This window comes from Cupressus sempervirens, chromosome 4 (genome assembly GCF_028749045.1).
Source record: "Cupressus sempervirens isolate cs-2001-9-10 chromosome 4, ASM2874904v1, whole genome shotgun sequence".
Taxonomy (NCBI): domain Eukaryota; kingdom Viridiplantae; phylum Streptophyta; class Pinopsida; order Cupressales; family Cupressaceae; genus Cupressus; species Cupressus sempervirens.
In genome coordinates, this window is record NC_143121.1 from 775,304,109 (window position 1) to 775,328,258 (window position 24,150).

The 24,150-nt window shown below is 34.0% G+C and overlaps 1 non-coding gene across 1 annotated transcript; it reads right to left on the reverse strand.

Moving 5' to 3' along the window:
• Positions 1-23,401: 23,401 nt before the first annotated feature.
• LOC149563680 (U4 spliceosomal RNA) lies at positions 23,402-23,551 on the reverse strand. The gene has a single exon (XR_016364294.1). It is a non-coding gene; the product is annotated as a U4 spliceosomal RNA (small nuclear RNA).
• Positions 23,552-24,150: the final 599 nt, after the last annotated feature.

The following is a 24,150-nucleotide window of genomic DNA, read 5'->3' on the forward strand; positions in this document are numbered from 1 at the left end:
GACGAAATGTCAAAACCTCTGAAGTTTAAGAAATTTAGTGCTTAAAGAGTCAATCATCCTGTTGGGGATATTTCAGTGGTATCAGAGCGGTTTTCTTGCCATCCTGTGGGTTGAGAACCAAGTTACATGAGTGATCAGCACTCTACTTCAACCAAGATGGACAGGTACAGCACAAAGTCTCCAAGGACACAATCTCGGACAAGCAATAGACGCAGTATTCAGAGTCGGAAGTGTGGAAAGGAGGACTATTCAGGTATTCAGGATGAGCTCAGAAAAATCAAACATAACATGTCTGAACTGTTGGTTAAACACCACCGTATGCTTGACAGGCTGTCCGTCCCAGCTAAGGTGAATAAATCAACTGGATTTCGTTTTGACAAATCTTCTCACAAAGCGTTGACTGATACAATGAGAGATGCTACTAGGAACCTTAATGAGGAGTTCGAGAAACAAGTGTGCAACCAGTCAGAGACTTCAGTTCGGTTACAGGAAGAAGTGGTGAAGGATATTACGCTGATGGATAGTAACTGTCAACTTGACATTCAAGTTGAGACAGTTGAATACGAGTTTTTCGAAGGTGATGTCTCATGTACTCAGGGTAGTTTGGTTCCGACATGCAATGATTACAGTAAAGTGAGTTCAGATGATGATGAAGATGTCATTGTTCATGATAATGAGATACCTGGTGGAAATGAGCAGACATCGAGCATTTATGATTTTGCTGACAGAGAATACCAGGCTCAGTTAGATGCTTCGTCACATGAGGATGAAATTGGTGGTACTTCACATGATTGGTCCAGCCAGCTGAAGGTAAGCAAAGATAGTATTGTGGCTTCTTTATCTCATCATGACAGGATGCGGGAGATGTTAGAAGAGCACATCCAGATGATTCAGTTACAAGGAAGACATAAGGGAGTTCAAGCAAAATCTTCTTGTTGTGACTTACATGCAATTGGTGAAGGAATGGGAACGACGAAGTTGAGCTATTTGCATCTTCTATCAGACCATGACTATCTTCTTAGCCTTACCAAAGATTATTCAGATGCCTTGAGGAGGAAGGAGGAGGAGGTTGTCAAGCTTTCTTGCGAGCTTGAGGACACTCGAGAAACTTTGGCATTACAGGACTGGGAGAGGCATGAGAATGAGCATGGCATGGAGCTAAGTTTAATTTCATCTAGTACGTCTAACACTCAGCTTTCTACATTTGACGGATCATATATGGTAGCTGATAATTCTACGAGTTCATCTTGCATTCACATCCAGGATACAAGGACAATGGCAGACAGGTATGTGAAGTTAGTTGGTATTGGTCACATTACTCAGGTAAGGAGTTTGCTTGAGTTACTAGCTGTTCCTTGTTTACGAATATGGACTCAAGAATGTTTCAGGGGCATTTGGGATTCAATTGACTGGAGAGCACTTAATAGTAGCAATGTTTGTTTGAGTGCTATCATGGATTTGATTAGCAGAATACACGGTGTTATTTTTCCTTGTGCCAGCAGAACATCCAATGTTGGTATTAGTCTTTATACACCGTTGTTGGGTTTGGTTCATATTTCCAGTCGACCATTCTTGCTGAAGGGTGTTGAAGGTTTTTCATGTACAGATGAGTCCCAGGATCATTTTGACCTTGATGACATCCGGGAGAATGAAGTGAACAGTTTTGAAGATTCAGCTTCCTTGACAGATTCTTTAGGTACAGAAGAGCTTGACAACAGAACTACGGATTTTGACACTCTAGATGTTGATATGAGTTTTGAAGTTGATCCGAAAAATATGGATGGTAATAATCTAGAGACCAGTATCTTTGAAGATACTCCTTTAGGAAATGCGTCAGAGGGAGTTTATAGAAGACAGTCTAGCCAGAGCCATCATGTGGTTAGCCAGTTGAAAGCTAATGAGCGAGAAATTGCTATCGCTTGTGAGCATTTTGATACTGCTCGTCAGTTTTTGGCTGTTACTGGTTGGGGTTCTCCTATGACAGATGAGTCCAGCAGTGGTTACTTTTCTTTGGCAGAGATTCATGCCTTGCATGAAGCTGTTCGGATTTTGAAGCAGGATTATTTACGATTGGTAGCCGACCGTGATCACTTGGTTGAGTGGGGGAGTACAGCATATGAGGCACTCTTGGATCGTGAAGAGGAGGTGAGTGAGCTTTCCCGGGAGCTCATAGCGACTACTGAGGCATTAGAGGACACACAGCGAGATCTACAGAAGTCACAGTTTCAGTTGAAGGAGGTGACCGTGGAGTTGGAGCATTTGCGATCAAAACCAGCCCCAAACCCAATTCATTTGACTACTGAGGTAGATGACGATAAGTACCCCCCTACAGTTGCTTTTGAGGAGCTTATTGTTGAGACTGACACACATGTTCAAGGTTTGGAAGAAGTTGGTCCTAATGTGTTTGGGATACTAGTAGAGTCGAGTCTCCAGATTGATTCTTCTCTGATAAATGACAGTGTGGTACAGTTGGGTATGCCACCTTCACAGGAGGATCAGTTGTGGTGTGCAGGGGAGTATATTGATGCTTCCTCGTATAATTTTTACTGCACTGAACCGTTCATGAAGTATTTGCTGGATAGTGCATGTGTTCATTTGGACTCGCATAAAGTGACAGAAGGTGTTCTCATCCAAGATACTAGTGTTATTTGCAGATTGGTTGAGAAGATCATAGGGGTCTTTTCTACTATGCTACCTCACAGGGATCTCGAGGAAGGGTTTGTTGAGCAGAATGCACGGGATCCTAACCAGCCTACAGTCACTCAGAGTCAGAAAATGGAGCCATCTGTTGATTCTCAGTTCAGTGATGATGAGCCAGCAGCAGAGTTTGGAGGTTCTTACCGCCATTATACGCTAGGGTACGCTCATCATTTCTCTTTTGACACAGAGGTAGAAGATTTTATTTCACGCAGATGTAGATTGGTTCCAGTTTCTTACCATCCATTAGGGGATAGATTGGCACTATCTTTTGAAAATAAAACTGGTAGTAGCAAGTTACTCAGCCTGCAGCATCGACACGCCCGGAACAGTTTTTCAGAGATTGGATTTGATGGCAATGATTCAGGAACCTATGGCTGTTGTCATATCTACAGTGCAGTTGGGTGCAGGTGTCTTTTTGACAGGAGCTGGAGTTTTGATAGAGTTGATGTTTCAGTTGGCTTGAGTTCCGCAGAATGTTTTCTTCTACTGGCATCTACAGTTGGTTTTTAGATGATTCCATCTGAGTTGTCAGTTGTTTGGATATTGAGCATAGTTTCTCAGCTACTGGTATTAATGATTTCTCCACGGGAGTATGATGAGGATTGGGATGATACACAAATTTACATTTGGGATCCAGGAAGACTGATTGGGTCATGGTTCAGCCATTGCTTGGGGACAAGCAATTTCAGGAAGGGCGGACTGTCGTGTCCCCAATTTTCTGGTGACAGTTCGATTTAATTAATTTAATTAATGGTTGTCCAAGGATGACTAATTAGTTATTTTAATTAAATAAATAATTATTAAATAAGTAACTTTATATTTAATAAAGTGACTTGGAGTATTTATTAAAGTCACTTAAGAGATAAGATCAAAAAAAAGTTCTAGAAGTCTCTAGAGAGGATGGAGGGAAAAGAATAAATAGGCACCCCGGGGCTCCATTCGAATCAGGCAGTTGATTATCTCTCTCTTTGTTTTCAGATTGTGATTCAGTCGCGGGTGCATTGTGGAAACCTAGGGTTTTCGGCAATTGTCACAATTGGCCATTGAGAACGATAACTCTCAATTGGTACGCGATTTTGAGGGTGTGAAATATCATCCGAATTATTGCAGATTGGAGGTGACGCTGCAGTCATTTCATCAAGGACAAATCTGTGGCCTAAGGCCAAATCTTGCGATTCATTGATCATTGGAGGTTTAGTTAGAAGGGGATTAACTAATTGCAGAACTGGAGAGATTCGAAGGGAAGCTGGAAGCACATTTTCCCATATCTGATCGAATTTGCATGAGAATGGCCGCATAGATCTCCCCGTACCCAGACAGCTCAATCTACATCAGTGGTGACGTTGCAACGGAAGGTTTGGATTTACATTTTTAAAGATCGCTGTAGACGGAAGCAGAGTTGAATTAGATTAATTCAGAAACAACTTCTGAATTTCGGCCAAGCAGCGGCAGTTTGTGAACAAAGGAAACGGCACTAGTGAAGTCAAACAAATTCGATCGCTCATGTATCACGAATTGAGATCATTGCCCAATCAACAGGCTTATTGCAGCGGAGAAGCTTAAGCTCTGCGTTGAAGCTGAGGTCATGCTTATTTATAATCTGGACACGAAAAGAGGGCTGGTGAATGGAACGAGGGGCAGAGTATTAGGGTCTCAGCATACAAACGAAAGCCCTGATATTAGCCCTGGAAATGTATGGCCTGTTGTTCAATTTGAAGGCGTTAGTTCACCTGTGCACACTGTGACACCGCGATCTTGGGATATATTTGATGAGAACGGAAGTGTTATTGCAGGGGCTAAGAGAATTCAGGTGCCACTGATTTTGGCGTGGGCTCTCAGCGCATACAAGTGCCAGGCTTTCGATATGAAATCAATAAACCGCAGATCATAGGACAAATCATCCAAAGGGAATAAGCACACATTGGAGGATTAGCAGGTCGTGTTTCTTGAACAGAGCCCGAACTGATCGGGAATCAGCTAGTCCAGCATCTGATTCATGCCGCAGGTCTAAGGATTCAGTTTTTCGGCCAAAACGGCGCATATTTGTTTGCAGAGGATTTGCACAGGCTCTTCCATGGTGGCAGGCCCTTCAAGGTTTCATCGGCCTTGGTGTATTTGGACAGCTTGTTAGGCGAGCGGAGGATCCTCTGGTTCGAGGCCTCAGAAGACGCGCTGAGCTATTCAAGCGATTCGTGGATATGATCGATAGAATGACGCAATATTTGACTGTAGGTGTGTAGGAAGCCTCTGGCTTTTAGGCGTGCTGGAAACCTCCTACTTCTAGCATTTGTAAAGGATGCAGCAGTAGTTGGATATGCATAGGAAAGGATTGATGTTATTAGAGAATTTAGGAAGGTGTGCAGAGACATTTTGGAGGAAGCACTCTGAGCTTTGAACTTTTAAATGCTATCTAGTTATTATGCAAAAGGATTGCAAAGTTTTTGAAAATTCCCTAGACGATATCCAGCGAATGATGCAAATGAGTGGAGGATTTGGGGTTGATCCATCCAAGACTCTTGGCGCAGAGAAAGACTGAGCCGAAACATACTTGCGATGAATGTGATGTGGAAATATTGTGAGCAATATTACAGTCGTTCATGTTTGCATACTTTAGTGGTCTTTATGTTGGGGAGTTGTATCACATATTCTTGCAAAGGTTAAAAAGAGACCACATATAGGCAAAGCTGTTAGTATTTTTACTGATATTTTAATAACTCTTGGTGAGGGTCATCATAGTGTTATCAAAGCCTGCTAGTGAAGTGTTTGACGAAATGTCAAACCTCTGAAGTTTAAGAAATTTAGTGCTTAAAGAGGCAATCATCCTATTGGGGATATTTCACCCAAACACTCCCAACTTGCCTAGTTGGATGATCATCTGCATTTTCTAACTTTTCCCTACATTAGTATGCATAATTACATATTTTAAATGTTAATAATCCATCCCCAAGTCACACCAAGAATACAAATGGGATGGTTACATCATTTTTCTTGAAGCAAACACTATGAAAATGACTATCTATAGCACCTTGCCTAAATAAATGAAAACTTCAAAATGTAACCATAGTAAAATGGATAAAAACAACTTCAAATAAATCCTATAATACATTTCAATTATCAAATTATGAAATAAATAAAATGAACAAGTCCAAACATGCCAGAAACTATGAGTTCTTATTATATTTTCATAATGAAGTCTTTGCAAATGCTTCCTCAATTCGTAATTCTCCTTCTCCCAAGCATTTGAGGATGTTTATAAGATGCTTGGAAACTTCCACAACTAAAACAAAGTGATTACAAAGTGTTTTAAGCTCCTAAATTAATTTTCCCTCATAAATGCATCTACATTTCAAATATTTGAATTTCCAACTTTTATTATTGCATATTTTATCAAATTAACTCCTCTAATTCCATGAATTCAATCCTTAATTATTCATAGGACATAATTGACCCCCTAAATCAACTTAGATCCGTTGTTGGCACTATTGGCCACCCATACATTATGTTTGGTCATAAGTCCTTTATCAAGGTTTCTAGGAATTTTTACATTTAAACTAAATTACTCATTACATAATGTCATTATTGGCTTCAAGATCTCACAATTAACATTTAAGGATGTTTTTGATCCTCTAACTCCATTTGGTTCCAAGGTGGATTTAGGTGTTTGGATCGAGATTGGGTGAACCATGTTTAATCTTTGTATCTTGTGTTCTTTTCTATATGATTTATTATTTTTATAAGATTGGTTATATTTGCATGTAATTTTACTTTTGCCTCATTAATCTTAACAAAAACTTGCCAAAAGATTAAAATCTATTTGTCATAAAATGCACCCATGTCATGCAACTAAAATTATCTATAAATGTCATAAAATAAGTACTCTGCCTAATGGGTGTAGTTTTCATATGGTTAACTAAATCAGTATTCACCAGTTCAAATGGCACCCTTTCCCCACTAGGATTACCATATTTAAAGGGGAGCATATGGTGCTTGCATAAAATAAAAGCCTCACACTTATTACATGACTCTACAATATTTGAGAAAATGTCTACCATTCTTTTATTGGATGATAAAGTGAAACCAACATAATCAATATGTCTATACGTAGGATATCATAGCGTGGAAGAGTCTTCAATCATTATCTTTAGAGATGATTATTAATTAATTGCTCTACATACTTTCTTGGGTGGTGTAGCATCATATTAAGAAAAGAAATATGTCTCCATCCTCAAAGCAAACATCTAGTTCTTTGTCATTTGGACTACTAAAACTATTTTCTCCTCTAATCTTTCTCATGAATGACACATTTTTCATTCTCCATTTGTAACCATTTTGAATTACTTGTTCAACTCCCATCAAATTGTGCTTCATATTAATAAATTTAATTGATACTAATGGTCAAATGGCTCTATTTTTCCCATTTTTATTTTATAAAATAATTTTAATACCCAAAAGGTTGTAGAATAAAGGAGAATTACTAAGTTTTTCAAAAGTACATTTAAACTAAAAATTATAGAATAATAGGGAAAATATTTGATGAATATATGACCAACAATTAAGTTTATGTAAAATAATTACATTTTGAGTTATTTTACTTGAGGTAGGTTATTATTATATTGCATTTTGTGTGCACAACTAGAAAATAATTTTTATTATATTTAATTTTTTTCCTCATTCTAATATTTTTAAAGTTTAAATATTTATTTAATGATTCAATAGTTTTGGTGAAACAATTATTTATCAAAAACTTAAAACAATTTGTAATTTTTCTTCATTAAGATAACGCAATTATTTATTACAAAAGATATATAATTTATATATTAAATTTCCTCTTAATAACTTGATATCGTTTAGACTTTATCTATCACAAAAAAATAAAGCAGTTTCTATTGATTAAATTTTATATAATTAAATTTCTCATTAATAGTTTCATCTCACATAACCGTTTAGTTATTACAAAAGATCAAATAAATTATTTCTAAAGTAGTTTGATTATATTTGAAAAAGTGAAAGAAGATAAAATCAATGCTAATATTTAACATTAAGATATGAACATTTTCTTTGATTGGTTAATTGCCTGTGTATAGTTTATTCTTCTATTTTGAGTATTGAACGAGGACATCTTGTAATACTTGTACGGTTACGCTTTTCCTTTTCTAATATAATATTTAAATATATGAAATTTTCAATAACAAGAAATGTTATGTCATATCTTACGAGGCCGTTTAATCAGTTGGGGATTACTTGGATCTTCAATTGTCAGACATAGCAATTTAATCTAAATTTATGAAAGGAATGGAAAATCTGCATACTCAGAGAGAAACGCACTGCCCCCGGAGGTGATTTCCTAAATAACTATGACTCGCATTAGGGAATGCATGTTGAACTTGAAATGGAAACACCCTCCCCCCCCCGCACAACTAGATAAGAGTTGGCCAGAGATTTAGGATATATCTCATCTTGTGGAGAAATTGGACAATACAAACGCTCTGAAAAGGAAGGGCACCATATGGAAGCCTACCCCAATTAATTGGTGGAAATTCAATTTTAACAGATCTGGGAGAAATAGTAATACGGCGGCATGGGGTATAATTTGAGATGAACAAGGAAATTGCATTAAGGGTTATACAACTAACTGCGGTAAAGTCTTTAGCAATGAGGCAGAACAATCTGTCTACTATGGGGGTTAGAGATAGCTGTGAATTTGGGCATTCAAAATTTGGCAGCTGAGGGTGACTCAATGCTGGTCGTTGAGGTTATTAAAGGAGTCTGTAAGATGAGTTGGCATGCTAGGATGATTATAAGGGATTCTCGACTATTATTAAATAGATTTGTTAAGACCACTATACACCAGGTGTACTCCAAGGGAAACTAAGTGGCAGGGATAAATTTAAGAAAGCCATCTTTGGAAAAATGTATAAAATCATGTGAATCCAACACTATTTATTATTTTAGGGATATAAAATTAATTTGAATTGATGATTTTTTTTTTTAAATAGAAAAAAATTAATTTGATAGGCAATTTTATCTTTAATTAATTTAGAAAATCATGACCAAAAGTAAAAATATATAGAAATCATAAATTTGTATCATCCAAGATACAATAACCCTATTTAATGATTGTTAGATGATCCTAATCAATAGTCTAAATCTCATTTCGAGATAAGAAGTTAAGGTACAACAAGTTTCAAAGAAAGTTTATGAAATAAAGACACTTGTCCATAGTATAATCTATTTTGGGCCAAAGATTAGAAAGAAAAAAAAATTCATAAGAAAGTCTTCAGAATAGAGATACTTATCAAATATATGTAAGACTTGCGAAATTGTGGAAAGATTAGATTCTATTGGTGAAGTCATCATCAAAATAAAAATGATTACGTATATTGGTGATTGGTCTGAGGTGCAACCTAGTTTTCATAAATTGGGGGTGATGTTGTCACCCAAAAAGTGCCAAAAAATAGTCAAGGTCCCTGATGAGTGAGATTAGCCATTTGGTGAATATTTGCCACTAAAGTAAACTCTACTAAGTGGTGGATAGTTTGGCGTCGTACAAACATGATGTCAACAATCAAAAGACTTGAGAGAGGGAGTAAAATCTTCCAATGGTGGTTTTAATGTCTGTACAAAAAGAAAATATTTTAATACAATAATCACCAATTTGTGCAAGTATATGGTGGGAGTTAGATTTATGATGGTGATTTTCAAGCCAAGGGAATTTTTTATGGTGATTTTAAATTGGAACACCTTTTAAATAATTAATATCACAATTATGAGTCTTCATGGGGTTGGTAACCCAAGGCAAAATATGATGTAATTTATTTCAATCCCAAAGGATAGGCCTTTCTAACTCTTGATGGCCATTTTTAAAGAATAATTATAGAAAAGGGATGAGGTGTCATGAAAAGAACATTTATTATATTAAGTTGACATGTGAAAATCACAAGTGTAATCAAAACATAATGGCCAAGTTATTATTATCGTCTAGAAAGAAAAGGTCTTTGTCTTAGTTATTTGTGCATTTTGCTTGGTTTCTCTTATTGCCTTGCTAAGGAGATGGTGAAAGTTGTGGATGATTTAGTGGTTGAGCTTTGTGATGATGAAGCTATGTAGGATTCTAACACTTGGATTGAGCCACTTTGAATTGAAGAAGTTATTAGGAAGGACAAAGTTGCCTGGATTGACTTGAGGGAAGGGGGTTTAGTTTAATTCCATGTATGGAATGCATTAAATGTCACAATGAGATAGTTTCATGGTAATTTATAGGCTCCTGGAAGAAGTATTGGATAACTATTCATGGTGTCTCATTAGAAATTATGGAATTTATTACTAATGCCATGGGTGTGGTTATTTAAAAAATAACCAGAGGAAGCAACTCAGGGTTTTAGATGAGACAAGCTTGAGGAAACTTTTCTGACCCAACGAGGATCCTATTCATTTCTATGGTGGGTTTTCTCATGAGGAGCTATTAGAACTCTAGGAAATGGTCAGCTATGTGATGATGAGGTATATCACCATGGAAGATACGTATAACTTGATCTATTATTATCATTTCCTTATTCTCAACCACTTCAAGAATAGGGAGAGCATTTCTTTTCCTTATCTACTTTTGCATTCGATGGAGGATTATGTTTGGAATGTGCACAAAAAGAAAGAAGAAGGAAAGAGTTTCACCATATACCATCAAGCCTTAATGTTTCTCATGTTTAAGTTTTATAAGGGTCTTAACCATCAAATTCCTAGCCTGGCCTTTGTCCCACTCAAGATTACTAAGGTTACTTGGATTTCATCCCCTTGTAAAAAAACTTAGGATGATAAGAGTCCCTTTGTTGCTATTAGGAAGTTTAAAATAGAGAAAATGGAGGTGTTGTATGTGGAAAGTACTTGAGATATTGCTAGGAAGGCAACTCATAGATCTAGGAAATGATTGAGAGAAAATAAATCATCTACTCTTCCTAGCAAGGAAAATTTGATTAGTTCTAATTCTACAAAGAACTTTGGTAAGAAAGGAGGCCCTAGACCCAAAAGAAAATTAACTAGGAGAAATAATAGTGATCAGGATGACTAGTGAGGACAAGAATGAGGAGAGTATTGATGGGGGTCAGGACAGTCCTATGTCTTCTAGGGTGTCAAATGCTTTCAAAATTGAGGCCAACACCCCTGATTATAGGAAAGAGGGTGATATGGATGATCAACACACAATTACCTTTATCATTAGGGTTTTAAACTTGGAATCTTAGAATCAAGGGATGGAGAATAAAAAGAAGGTCTGGGATAAAAAGTCCATGGAGGTGACAAGCAATACAAGAAAAAGACTATGCCATAGGCCACTGTTGACAACCATCTCCCAGTTAATCAAGATTTTTCCAAGTTGGTGGAGTCCATTATTAGCCCAATCAAAAAGAATGAGGACCTAGAGGGCAAGTTCAACAAGGAAGCTAATTCTTCTATTTGTGTGATGCATTCTGTTGCAACCACCCTCCATCTTCTAGAGGTTGGGCAAGTGGAGAGCAAGGACACTAACAACACAATGACCACACACTCATGGTATGGCTTCTTGGTAGATGATTAGCTATGGCTTCTACTAGAGAACCCGGACAACCTGAAGAGGGAGATTTTTCTCCTAGTCCCTTGTTTTTCTTTTTTTTGTTTATGTTTGTTGGTTACTATTTTGCTTGTGGTGCTTATTATGTTAATAACTAGACTCGGTTTATGCCAAGAATTGCTAAGAGGGGAAAACTTTTTTGTAGAATTATGATAATATGTTAACTGATAGTTGTAGTTAGTTTAAGCATAGGAACATTTTAGTGTCGGGGGCTTTTGGTATTAAGAAAAGATATTTATTAATCATATGGTAATGACTTCTAGTTGTTCTTCAACCTTATTTTTTAATCTATAGATCAGCATCCATTCTGAAGTTTTCTTTATATGAAAATCATCGCAATATAGACAAGTACTAAAATGCTACCAAGGAAACTACTAGCCACTATTTCGTTGCACATGTTAGTAAAGACAACGTCTTTACAGAGACTAGAACGCATTTTAATCAATTCAAAAAACAGTATATTTTTAATGGGTTTCTATTATGTCAATTGATGTTTTAGATTATTAAAAATCAGTTTCGTAACATCAGCAGCTACCACAAGAGAAACGAGAACAACCAACATGAAAAGAGAAAGCTCCAGCTGATTAAATGACAAATATATTTTGTATTTGTTACTGGTACCTTTCTAAACGTATTTCTTTATCTTATTGAATTCTATTTTGTTTCTATTTTTAAATTATTTTGTGAGCTGATCAATTATCTCCATACCTAAGACTTGCAGAAAATTATGGAGAGTAGAGTAACAAGACCGTCAATTTCTCAGTTGGACACAATGGAATTAAAGAGAATGATGAAAGAGTCAGAAAGCAGAATTACAGAGGAATCACCAATTCAAACCCTATAAAATCAAACAAAAGTTTTTGCTGGTGTGTTTTTCCCTTTAATCTCAGCCTTTTTTGTCACTCATTACGTAGCTCGAGTTGGGTTGTTGGCTGGGGTTTCCAGCTTGGTTCTCATCTCGATTAGCGCCATTGGAGCCTACTTTTCTTACTTTTCAATGGTGAAAGGGAGTTTAAAAGTTTTGTTGGGAGGATGGATTTCCTATTAATAAGCTTTGTCTTGCGTAGGCTCTTTAGTTCCAACAAATAACGGCATGAAGTTCGAGTAGAATGCCAACGCGTTATGTATACATCAATTTTTTTTTTATTGTTCCTCTTTTTAAAAAAATCATCCGTTGTTTAGATTATAGAATTGTCTATTAATATGCTTTTTTCTTTTTTCCTTTTTTCCCTTCTTTCTACTTTTTTATTTAAAAAATATATGAAACGAAATGTAAATGTTAAAAATAATCTTATATAGATATAAGTAGTTTTTATTTCTAGAAATATTTCATTATATAGTATAAATCTCATGAATTACTAATGTGACCATGTTATCTCATGAATTACTAATGTGACCATGTTGCCATAGTTCTTGTATCCACAAATTGCAAAAAAATCTATCTTTATTTTGAGTCAAAACAAGTTCGGATGTATCGAACTTCAAGATTTGAAAGGACCAATTATCCATTGCATTTTTAATAATTTTCTGGCCTTGATACATCTGTCTTGTCCCCAGCTCCATCTAGCACTTTAAATTTTTGAAATCTAGTTCTTGAGTCTCAAGTTAGCAAAGGTTAAAATAAGTTCCCAAAACACATATTTTCAATTAAATCATTAACCATTAACCTCATTTAGAAAGGTTAAGGTCATTTCAAAATCTTAACCTCTCCATCTAAAGGATTAAGATAAATTTCTAACTACCTAATCATTAACCTTAACCTCTCATCCAAAATGGTTAAGGTTAAAAGTTCAAAACACATATTTTTGAGATGGTTATTAAACTCTTCTTTTTAGTTGATGAAAGTAAAAGATTGAAAAATAGAAACAATAAGTAAAATATGGAGTGAAAGAAAAGGCATCTGGATTGACAAGTTCTCAATTCACTTACTGCATATATATTGAAGAGATTCTCCTCTGTGCGAATTCTTGATTACAAGCTACTCAAAGGAATTTCAAAATCATCACAGCCTATCATTTGATAGAATGCCACATGTGAGATGTTGCGCTGTATGGAGAATGTATATGAAATAGTTGATAAAATGTCTCCAATTATTTCATTTTATGTTATAGTTTGATATCTTTTCAAATGTGGGCAGAATTTGACAAGGTAGTGAAGAATAGGAAGAGAACTCAAGCTCGATGGTGAGGTGATCGTCCCTTGTGATTCTATCTACAGTGACAACCATTTGAGTGATAAAAGCAGCAACTCCTTTAAACTCACACGCCCAAAAGACAAACTCCCATTTTATGATGGAAGAAAATGTAACTTGCAGCGATTAAACCAACCTAGATCACATTTGCAGTGATGGAGATCTTGTAGAGAAAGTCTACGGGTTCATTCATTTAATGACTATAGATCGTGGAATCAAAGCAAAATGAAACATTGAGCTTCTACAGTTGATCTACTTGGCCATGCGGGTAGATTGAAGGAGGCCTTGGAAGTCTAGTGTTATAGAATTCAATAATTGTTGGACATGAGGGCAAGAAAAATGCAATTTATTCCATGTGATTAAAATGGCTAATGATGAAGCACATCAAGGCAATGAACTATTTGATAAATGTGAAGTCCAATAAAGGATTTGGTAGCACTCTTCCCAGAGATTGATTCAACCAATATGGATTTAGTTGTAGATCATTTGCATGCCATTTCCAAATAGTAGATGTAAAACAAGTTACCATGTGCCTCATCCATTAAGAAATTGCCTATGCAGATTGGGAGAATAATGAGTCATGTGGGCAGAGACATGTTGAATGTTAGTTAGTCACCTCATTGTGCTCACAAACATCAAGTTCCTTCTCATGATGGGTTTTGAATGAGCCAAAACCATGCATGCATATCATTTAATTGAATGCTTGATCAATATGAATATAATTATAGACAAAAGCATGGAAAGACATGACATTGGTCTAATAGAATTTCTTCACATAAATTCATCCAAAGAAATAGAAATACATATACAATATTTGGGCCAGTGCATGGTATTTGTTTGATATAATGTTCATTTGTATATGACTACCTCAAGGCATTTGCTAGAAAAGTTGGAAGTCTCCACAAACATATGGAATGACCCACACTTGTCTCTAGCTCGAAGTCATCACACAAAGTTAGAAGATTGGATACCCGTATCAACAATGAAGTTAGTTTTCCCTACATTGGGAAATCATCTTCGATATTTCACACTCATGAGCATTGGCATCAATGAGTGGCATCTGCAAACAATTTCAAGGATGTGTGATAAATTTCTACATTTGCTATAGCCTCTAAGGCTGAGAATTACAATAGTGAGGGTGGTAGAACACTTTGAATCTCTATGCCAAGGTGGATAGGTTGACAAGATATTTTATTGAATAATCTAACTAATAACAAGGAATGTTAACCGTTTGATAAAATGTGTGTACATCATCCCGATCAATAACAAAGCATGCAAACTGTTTGATATAGTGTCCATCGACCAATTCAAGCATAACAAAGTGTCACCTTCAGTTCAAGATTGTGCACGATGTAAAGGAGGATATTGTCAATATTGGAAGCATTGTAGGTCAACATAGTAACTAAATGCAGAAATCTCACACCTTCCTTGCGCTTGTGCAGAACCATATTTGTGAAGTATGGAGTTTTTGATAGGAGTGTGTTAAATCTAAATGTTGTCATCAATCACCAATGAAATTGGAAGCACAAATAATACGCCTTTTAACCATTTGACTGAATGCCTCAAGCTTAAAGGCTTTGTAAGTAAATGGAAAGCTTTCGAATAGGTTTGAACATCGAAATATGAGTGCACATAGGCGGCAATATCAATTGACTCCAGAGAGCTACATGTAAAGTTTGGTAATAGACCATGATTAAAGAAGTGGTATTTAATGAGAGTCTTTTGAAATTATCACCAAAAAGTTTGGAGGGGGCCATCACATTACCTTTTATGCAGTCAAAGATCAATACCAAACCATCACCTCAATATCTTGGCAGGTTGTGAGTTCATTCACACAATGCATTTGATTAAGCTCAAGGCCATGCACTCAAACTGTTTGAGTGTCTCTTAAGTACTTGCGGTAGAGATGAAGCTCAAGCTCATTATTATAGAAAATTAACAATGTCTTCCTAGAATCAGCCACGTATTTCACATGGTCGAAGAACATTTGGAAAGCCAACCCTTCCGAACATATGGTAATCATTGTTCCATGATCTATATAAAAGCTTCAAGGCATTTTATAATGGAGTTTGATGTATTGGAGAAAATGTGCAATGGCTTGTGCCTTCATTCCTATATGCACACAAATTTTGAAGCCATAACAAGGCTCTCTAAACTCTCTTATCTTTCATATGATGTAATGGTTTTAATCTTCTATCTCTATAATCAATGACTTCTATCATTTTTAGGTTAATTTTATAGAGGCTAATGAATCTCACCCAAATCACATATTTGAGAAGTAGTTATTAACCACATAGGAGTATTTCTTAACCTCAATATCTATAAAAGTGACCATCTTAGCTTTGCAAGGGGACTTTTTGGACTTTTGAATGGAAAAAGATTTAGGTTAGAATTTTGGTGATAAGATAATATTTGTAAAGTGTGTACAAATTTTACCTTTGTAATTGAAAAATCCTCTTAGGTTCTGGGTGCAAAAAAATAAAGGAAAATGCTATTTGAGTTCTCTTTTTCCAAAATCTAAATTGTTAAAAATGTTGATTCTCCTTGCAATGAGCATTTTCATGGTATTGTGTAGATGTTTATGAATCTTTTGATCAACACTGTGTTAGTGGTAATTCTCAAATGTAGATCTTGATTGTTGCTATTAGCAATTTAATTTAGTACAAGAAAGCTTTGAAGTCATGTGGTGCATTCATTATCAATGGCCTTCTATTGATCTTTTAAATTTTTTTTTTTTTAAATTTGAAAAACTTCAATTATATCATACAAGGGAGTTGCCCTCTAAACACAGAGGAAGGTCACATATCAAGGGCATGTCCAATTGTTGTGAATAGTTTGCCACATACACTCCATTAGGCCATTTTCAAGTGACAAATCTATTTACCAACAGACCAATACTCTCTATTTTTGTTACATTTCTTTCAAAGTGTTCTAATAAGGTACACTATGTTAAGCTTTAATGTGCATATTTATTATTATGGATGCGCAATCACTAGAAGAGGTTTAGTCATGGCTTTAGAAAGTTGATAGACATAAAAAAAAATAGTCTTTATAATCTCTAGTCATTATTTTCTTTAATCAAAGAATAGTTTGGTGAAACAAATGGATAGAGGAAAAAATCAAGGATTCAATTCTTAGGATAGAAGTATTTTGAAAAGAGAGAAAATTATCATAATCATGTCCTTCATAAACATGATATCTTGAGGTTAATGATTTGACACCTTTTTATCAGACAAAGGTTGTTGTAGTATATTAAAGGTTTTTTTAAATTTCAAATGGCTATGTGTTTCCGATATTTCATTCATTGTAGACATTCTAGGGAAATATGATCCCTAAGAGTTTTAGGATGGGATGATTAAATGGGAAATAATTTCATTTTAAAGAAATATATTCATAGAATTTTGTGTTATCCAATACACATTAATAAATCCAAGAATACTATCTCACACCTCCTTAACATAGGAGAAGTGCCAAAAATGTGGTCAATGTATTCAAAAACATGATAGAAAAGAAGACATTGTTAACCAAGGAAAAACCTATCTTTTTAAGATTATGAATAGCTAAGGCGTTTCCATGATTAGTAATTCACCAAAGCTAATTAACTTTCATGATAAGATTGGTAATCCAAATTAGCTTCTAAGAAAAGGTTGAGAATGTCGTCTTTCTTATAGAAGAATAGAGATATGTGATAATAAAGTAACTCAACTAGATCAATATATCCATAGTAGCTTGTGAAATAAGAAAATAATCCATAAGGAGTGGGATTATGGATATTATGTCATTTTAGATATTTTTTCTAAATTAAAGAGAAATACTAGCATAATCCTCTACCTATTTAATAAAAAATATTGATTCAGCCTTTCTATTATCCTAGGTAACATAACTACTCACTTGGACATCATTAGTTGTCATACTACACATTTTATCTGACTGGTTGTTGTGGTATTCTAAAGGTTTGTATAGACTCAAAATGAGCCCCCCAAAATGATTTATTTCTTCATTACTAATAATTATTCTTCCACCTTTCCTTAAAATGTGTTAAATTTTAGAAAAAGTGTTTGAGAAAGTGAATCTTGAGGTAGAATTAGAGTGATACAAAAAGGATTGTGTGTCATTATTCTTAATGTACATAGCCTTTATTAATATTCCCCAATATTAATTATTTTCTATGATCTTTCATCACATTTTTGCATTGAGACCTCTATTAAAGGATCTAAATCTTATAATTCCCAAGCCTCCCATTCTATTATAAAAGCATACATTATCCCATTTAACAAGATAAATCTTGACCTCTCTTTAGGCCATGTCTATAATAATCTTTTTTTACAATTTTTCTATAATTTCAGAAAATTATGATTGGATTAAAAGACATTACATAGACTAGAATACTTTGAAGAGAAGCCTAAAGAAGTTGTAGTATTCTTCCCTAGATTAGCATTGCTCCTTTTTATCCTATAAGTTTTATTTCAAATCTTTCAATAAGGTTTTTTCAATACGTAGTCAAGTAAACTTTACTTATTTTGTTTTTCCTTCTCTTTCTCTTTTTTTCCTTTTATCAAAGTAAATTTTTCCTATCAAAGTAAACTTTATAGTAATCAATAAAACAAGTTAAGAATCAAGAAAAGTTTTCTTCCCTAGGTTAGCATTGCTCCATTTTATTCTACAATTTTTTTTTCAAATCTTTCAATAAGGTTGTTTCAATAAATAGTTAAGTAAATTTTACTTTTACTTTTTTCTTTTCTTTTCCTTTTTTCCTTTTGTCAGAGTAAACTTTTTTTTATCAAAGTAAACTTTATAGTAATCAATAAAACAAGATAAGAATCATGAAAAGAAGTAGAACTAAAAAATACACAAAAGTTTGGAGTGGATTGCTTCACTAAGATTGAAGAAGTACAATGTACTTTTTTTTTAGTCTAGTTTGTATCCTCATACACATAGATCTCCTCTAAAAATTTGGTACCATCCAAAAACTACCAATGATATAAGGTTTGCAATTGAGAAGCAACTTTACTAATTTTCAAGTTATTTTTATCCTTATTCATTTGGATATTCCTGTTAAAGACCTATACCACATGAATGAATAAAAATGTAAAAATGAAGTTCCCATACAGAAGAAGAATTTAGGGGACCCATTTATCAAAGAAAACCTAATAGCATTCAGACATTGCATAGTTATTTTTTAATTTTGTTAATTCAAAATATTGGTGGGAATGGTGGTTCGAAGGTTCATGCAAGTTCTTTTGATGGTAGTTGGGATGTAGGGCCCTAATTGGATGTTTTGAAGACTCGGGTGGAGACCAAGTGTATCAATTCCTCATGGGGTTTCTCCTATCATCTCTCAACTATTGAAGAATGTTTCAAATACCATTCATGTTTTGAAAGGCTTTCTTTTTGAGAAAGAGGCACCCAGCTCTCTAGAGGAGTAAAGTAGAAAGGAAGAGGTTCCCAAGAAATAGTAGGAAGTGGATGAAAATCCAAAATAGTTGTAAGGGTTTTTTGGGGATCCCAAAGGTAAGAATCCTTCTCCTCATTTTAAGGATCTAATTAGGGGTTTTTGTTTCTTTGAGTTTTTCAATATTCGATTAGGGGTTTTCTTTCCTTTGAGTTTTCCAATAAACAAGACTATGATTATATCCTATGTGGAGGCCCATGGATGTTTGGCAAGATGGCTCTTTCCTTTTAAAAATAGTCATCCAAGTAGAACTATTATGATTCCTTCTTCTCAATTGTTCCAATTTGGGTTAGGTTTCCTGGACTTTCTCTAGATTTTTTGAACTCATATGTCTTGAAAGGGTTGGCAAGTTTCTTTGGGGAACTCCTATCTATTGACTCGAGTACTTTAGCTAAATCTAGACTTCTTTGTACTAGGGTTTGTGTGAACATTAGGAGACTAGAGAATCTTCCCTTGGTTGTTGCAATTATTTCAAAGAAAGGGATGTTAAAGAAGGACATGGAGTTTGAATCCCTCTCTTTCTCCTACTTTATTTGTAACAAAACTGGTCAATGGACCAAAAATTTCCCTAAGAAAAGAAGAAAGTGGCATAGAAGGAAACACCATCTTCAGATCCACCCTCCTCTATTCCCTTTTCCACATAGGTTTGGATAGAAAAATTATTGGCAAAAAAAGAGAATATTAATGATCTATTAGAATCCCAAGTCCAAAGGGGAAGTCTTGTTCTATATCACAAACTAAGACTACAACTACATCTCCATCTAAGAATTAAGATAAATCTGTACTCTAATATTGTAGTATTAATGATATGACAACACATAGCATGAATATTTATTAATTAAGACTAGAAGATAATTTAATATTGTATCATATGTCCTTTAAGTGTTCCCTAATATTACTAGTGTTCCCTAATATTACTACTTGATAAATATGTGCACAATATGTCTAGCTCACTAGAGATTTAATGAAATGAAATTCAAGAATCATGACAACACTAAATTTATTTTTTAGGATCATTTTACACCAAATTCAAATTTTCCTAGATTATTTAAATAAATCATAGAAATCAAATCAAGTAATCTTCTATGTTATTTGATATAAATATAAATATATATAATTATAACAATCATTTTATAATTTAACATCACATAATCAAATCTTATATTAAACACAATTACAAAGTCTTCTATCCTAATTACAATTACATTGTATAACATCAATATAAATACATAATCATGATTACAAGTGCATAAGAATCAGCATTAGTATCAACTTATAGTATCATATGTACATTGTTACATTAGATGTTATAATATAAATCAATATCTCTAAGAAATATGAGTAAAGGTACTAAATATAAGATCCATATAATCATGGATAATCCATTGAACCTTGATAGAAGTGGATCGCAACCACCTAACCATATAAAACCCTAAGGCCCACCCAAATGTCCTAAGGAGATAGACACACATAAAATCCAATGAAGAGAAATAAGGGTGTTCTATCAAACATTAAATAACACATGAAAATTGCAAGTGCTACCAAAAGAAAGAAAATAATATTAGAGGAACTAATCGAATGGACTCTGCTATACATGAAGGAAGAGTGTCGTTACATATCCCTACAATTTTGGTTATCTTGGAAGTCACTCTAGATAGATTTGTCCCCCAAGCAAGCACTTATGTGGAACCAATCAATCCTTTCATAAAGACAAGGAATTCAGTCATTCCATTCTCTACAAGAATTATCTCATTCATATCATTAGCCTATACAAGATATCAAGTTCTTGTGGTTTCTCTCTTTCTTGTATGATTTTCCGAGGTTAAATTATCTCAATATCTAAGACTTGCAGAAAACAATGGAGAGTAGAGTAACAAGCCCGTCTATATTTCAGTTAGAGACGATGGAATTTAAGAGAATGATGAAGGAATCAGCAGGTGGGTTTACGGAAAAACCACCGATTTCAAACACTAAAAATTCAAACGTTCCCATTGCTACGCCTTCTCCGAAACTAAACCCTAAATATCCAACGATTGCCTTTGCCACGCCTTCTCCAAAAGCAAACCCTAAAAGTTCAAACCTTGCCATTGCCATGCCATCTTCTTCTCCAAAACCAGTGGGAAAGAGAAACAAAGATTATCTGAACGAGGAAGTTGTGAGCACAGCGTGGCTCATGATTGTCACCGGTGCGGGAAAATCCGGTGCAAAAACATTGTTATAGGCGGGTCTGGCGGCTGTGGCGACGGGGGCATGAAGCATGGCAATTGGCGAATTCATATCTGTGGACAACACAATTTTTTGTAAAGTATACAATTGGGTCACTACTTCATAGTAATTTCCAATTGAAAATTTAAAGAACAACATTAAAAAGTGTCTACATAATATATAAAACAAAATTAATTAGAAAATTTATATTCTATAATTATTATAATTATTATATTATAAAAGAAATTTATAATAAAATAAAATAGAATTGTCTATTGTCAATTAGTTTATGTACTGGTATTGAATATTATTTAATATTTATACTTATAAAGTTGAATTTAAAAGATAAAGAAATTAAAACTTCAAATAATCAAAAAAATAAAAAATAAAATATTCTTATATTTTAGCTACTTTCATATAAATCTTACTATATATTTCTTTTAAATATATACATTAATATGCGTCTTTAAAAAAACAAAATCACAAGCTAGTTTAGAAAAAATTTCAATTGCTAATCAAACAAATTATAAATTATATATATATATATATAAAAGTTGTTCAACAATATTACATTCTTCTAAGAATCCTAATCCAAAAAATATGATTATGGGAGGTGATGTCACGTCACCTATGAGGATTGTTAATAAAGAGGAGGCCAAGGTTGAAGCGACCAGGCAGGAAACCAAAAGCATATATGAGAAGTTTAGCAAGATGGAAGCTTGTACCTGAAATTTAACACTATTTCGAAGTTTACGACCATGCATGAGGTTGGTAAGGAAAGTGAGACCACTCACTCACTTTATAGTTTCCAGGTAGATGAAAGACTAGATTTAATCCCATATTTTTTATTTCTATTTTTGCTTATGTTATGATTATGCAAATATGCTCTTTGCCCAAATGGGATTATATGTTTAATAGGATTTGGTGTAGTATGTATGGTAGTATCTTGAAGGCTACTTTCTCCTTTTCTTTTTGAATTACCAATACTAGTAATATGAATGGGTTTAAGAAATGTGTTGATAGTATGGATAGTCATCATCATAAGAAGATTGCTTTTTTTTTACTTTTAGAAAGGGTGGGGTGAATTAGTGCTGAATGAATGCCATATGAGTTTCACTAATTTATTAAAGTCTCATTATTTTATAAAATTTATATTTAGTACCCCTTATATATTTTCTCTACATGAACCTCTAAACCTATATTTCATGATCACCTTAAATAAGTCCTAATATTTGCTAACGTAATCACAATCATTCTAACTAAACCCTAATATTTGTAAAGTAATTTAATTATAGGATGATCATTAACTAACTACACTAAGCAATAATCCTAGACACTAAGGAGTGATCTTAGATTTATTTGAATAAGCTCCTAAATATTTATCTGCTAGAAAATAATGAGTATTTTCATTCTTTATTGGTTCAAAAGATATGATGTATTCCTAAAATATCTTTAATAATCTTCATAATATTGAGAAGAGTTTAATTCAATTTGGGGACATTTTACTAGTATTTTAAAAGTCTTTGGAAGGTTCTTCTATTAGATTTCATATATAAAAATAATTATATTTGTGTTTATTCTAATTATACAATTGTTCACAAATTTCAAAGGAAGAAATTGTATTGTCTATAATCTTGAAGACAAGTGAAATAATTGTAGATAACACCCAATATGTGGGTAAAAAAGAAATCATTAGATTAGATTTACACAACTATATCATACTTCAGAATTAGTTAATACTTGTGTAGTTACTTTTTTAACAAAAGTCCTATTATTGCCCAAAAGATTTCATATGAAAGGATTAATTTCAAATAAAAGAGACGTCATAGAATGTCGTGGAAAACCTAATGCCAATTTGTAAAAACAAAAAATTATCATTCTGTCACCAAGCTCTGCATCAGTTTGATACTAAATGTTTCATCTTTGTTCTTTACTTAGATATCGATTCTTTAGTTTTTTGATTGATACCAAATATATATGCACCCACAAAATAAATTTATAAATGTATAAACAGGTTTATCTAAGCCAAAAGTTGAAACATCCTCATGAAATGCCAAAGCCTTAAAGGCAGCCAATAGTTGCCTAGATTCTTCAAGAAATCGACAGAGATATATTGCATTGCCGCTTTCTTCTCAAACTCTCCCATTTTCTCTTTTCAATTTTTACAAATAACTAAAGTACTTGTCATCCAGCAGTATCTATTGCAGTCTCCTTCTCAAACTTTTAAAAATAAATTTGATGTTAGGTTTGGTGGGTCTAACCGAAAGACAGACACTTAAAAAGTTCTCCAAGGCCTCCCCGTAGATGAAGGCCAAAGAGGGGGTTTGGAAATAGTTTTCAACAAGCAACTAACGCGCCTCGGTTATAACCTCACTAGCTGCATCATTGCCCCAAGCGCAAAGGTGCCACTCTCATTTTGCCATTCCATTCTATCTACCATTTCCTTCCTCCAAATTTTCCTCATATTACATGTGGGATTAAGTTGCTACTTGGATTGCGGAACTGTTTTATATTTTACTCCAGCCGATGGACTTCGTGGAAGTATAATTACTTTTATGAACAAATAATTATATAATAAAATATTTGAGTCAATAGGTTTATATGTGGGAGCTTTGTTCTCTGTTTTTACAGTTTTTTTAAGCCCGTGCTAGTTTTTATAAGTTCCGATAACAAATTTTTCTTTTTATCAATTTCTATTTTCTACTCAATAAAGATTTTGTTTAGCCTTTATTTATAATAAAAAAATTCTATTATTTCTAATTTAATCTCTCAGTCTGATTTTCTACTCATTTAAAGGATTTTGTTTAATATTTGTGTATAAAATCAAACTCTTTTATTCAAAATGAAATGGTAGAGTTTGTTGCAAAAAGGGTTTACCCAATATTGTTTCTTCTTCCAGTTAATTTAAAATTGTTTGTGCAAATAAATTTTCTCCATGTTTATTTAAAATTGTTTGTGTAGGGTAGGGTTTCTCTATCCATTTTTTTGATGAACATTGTTGAC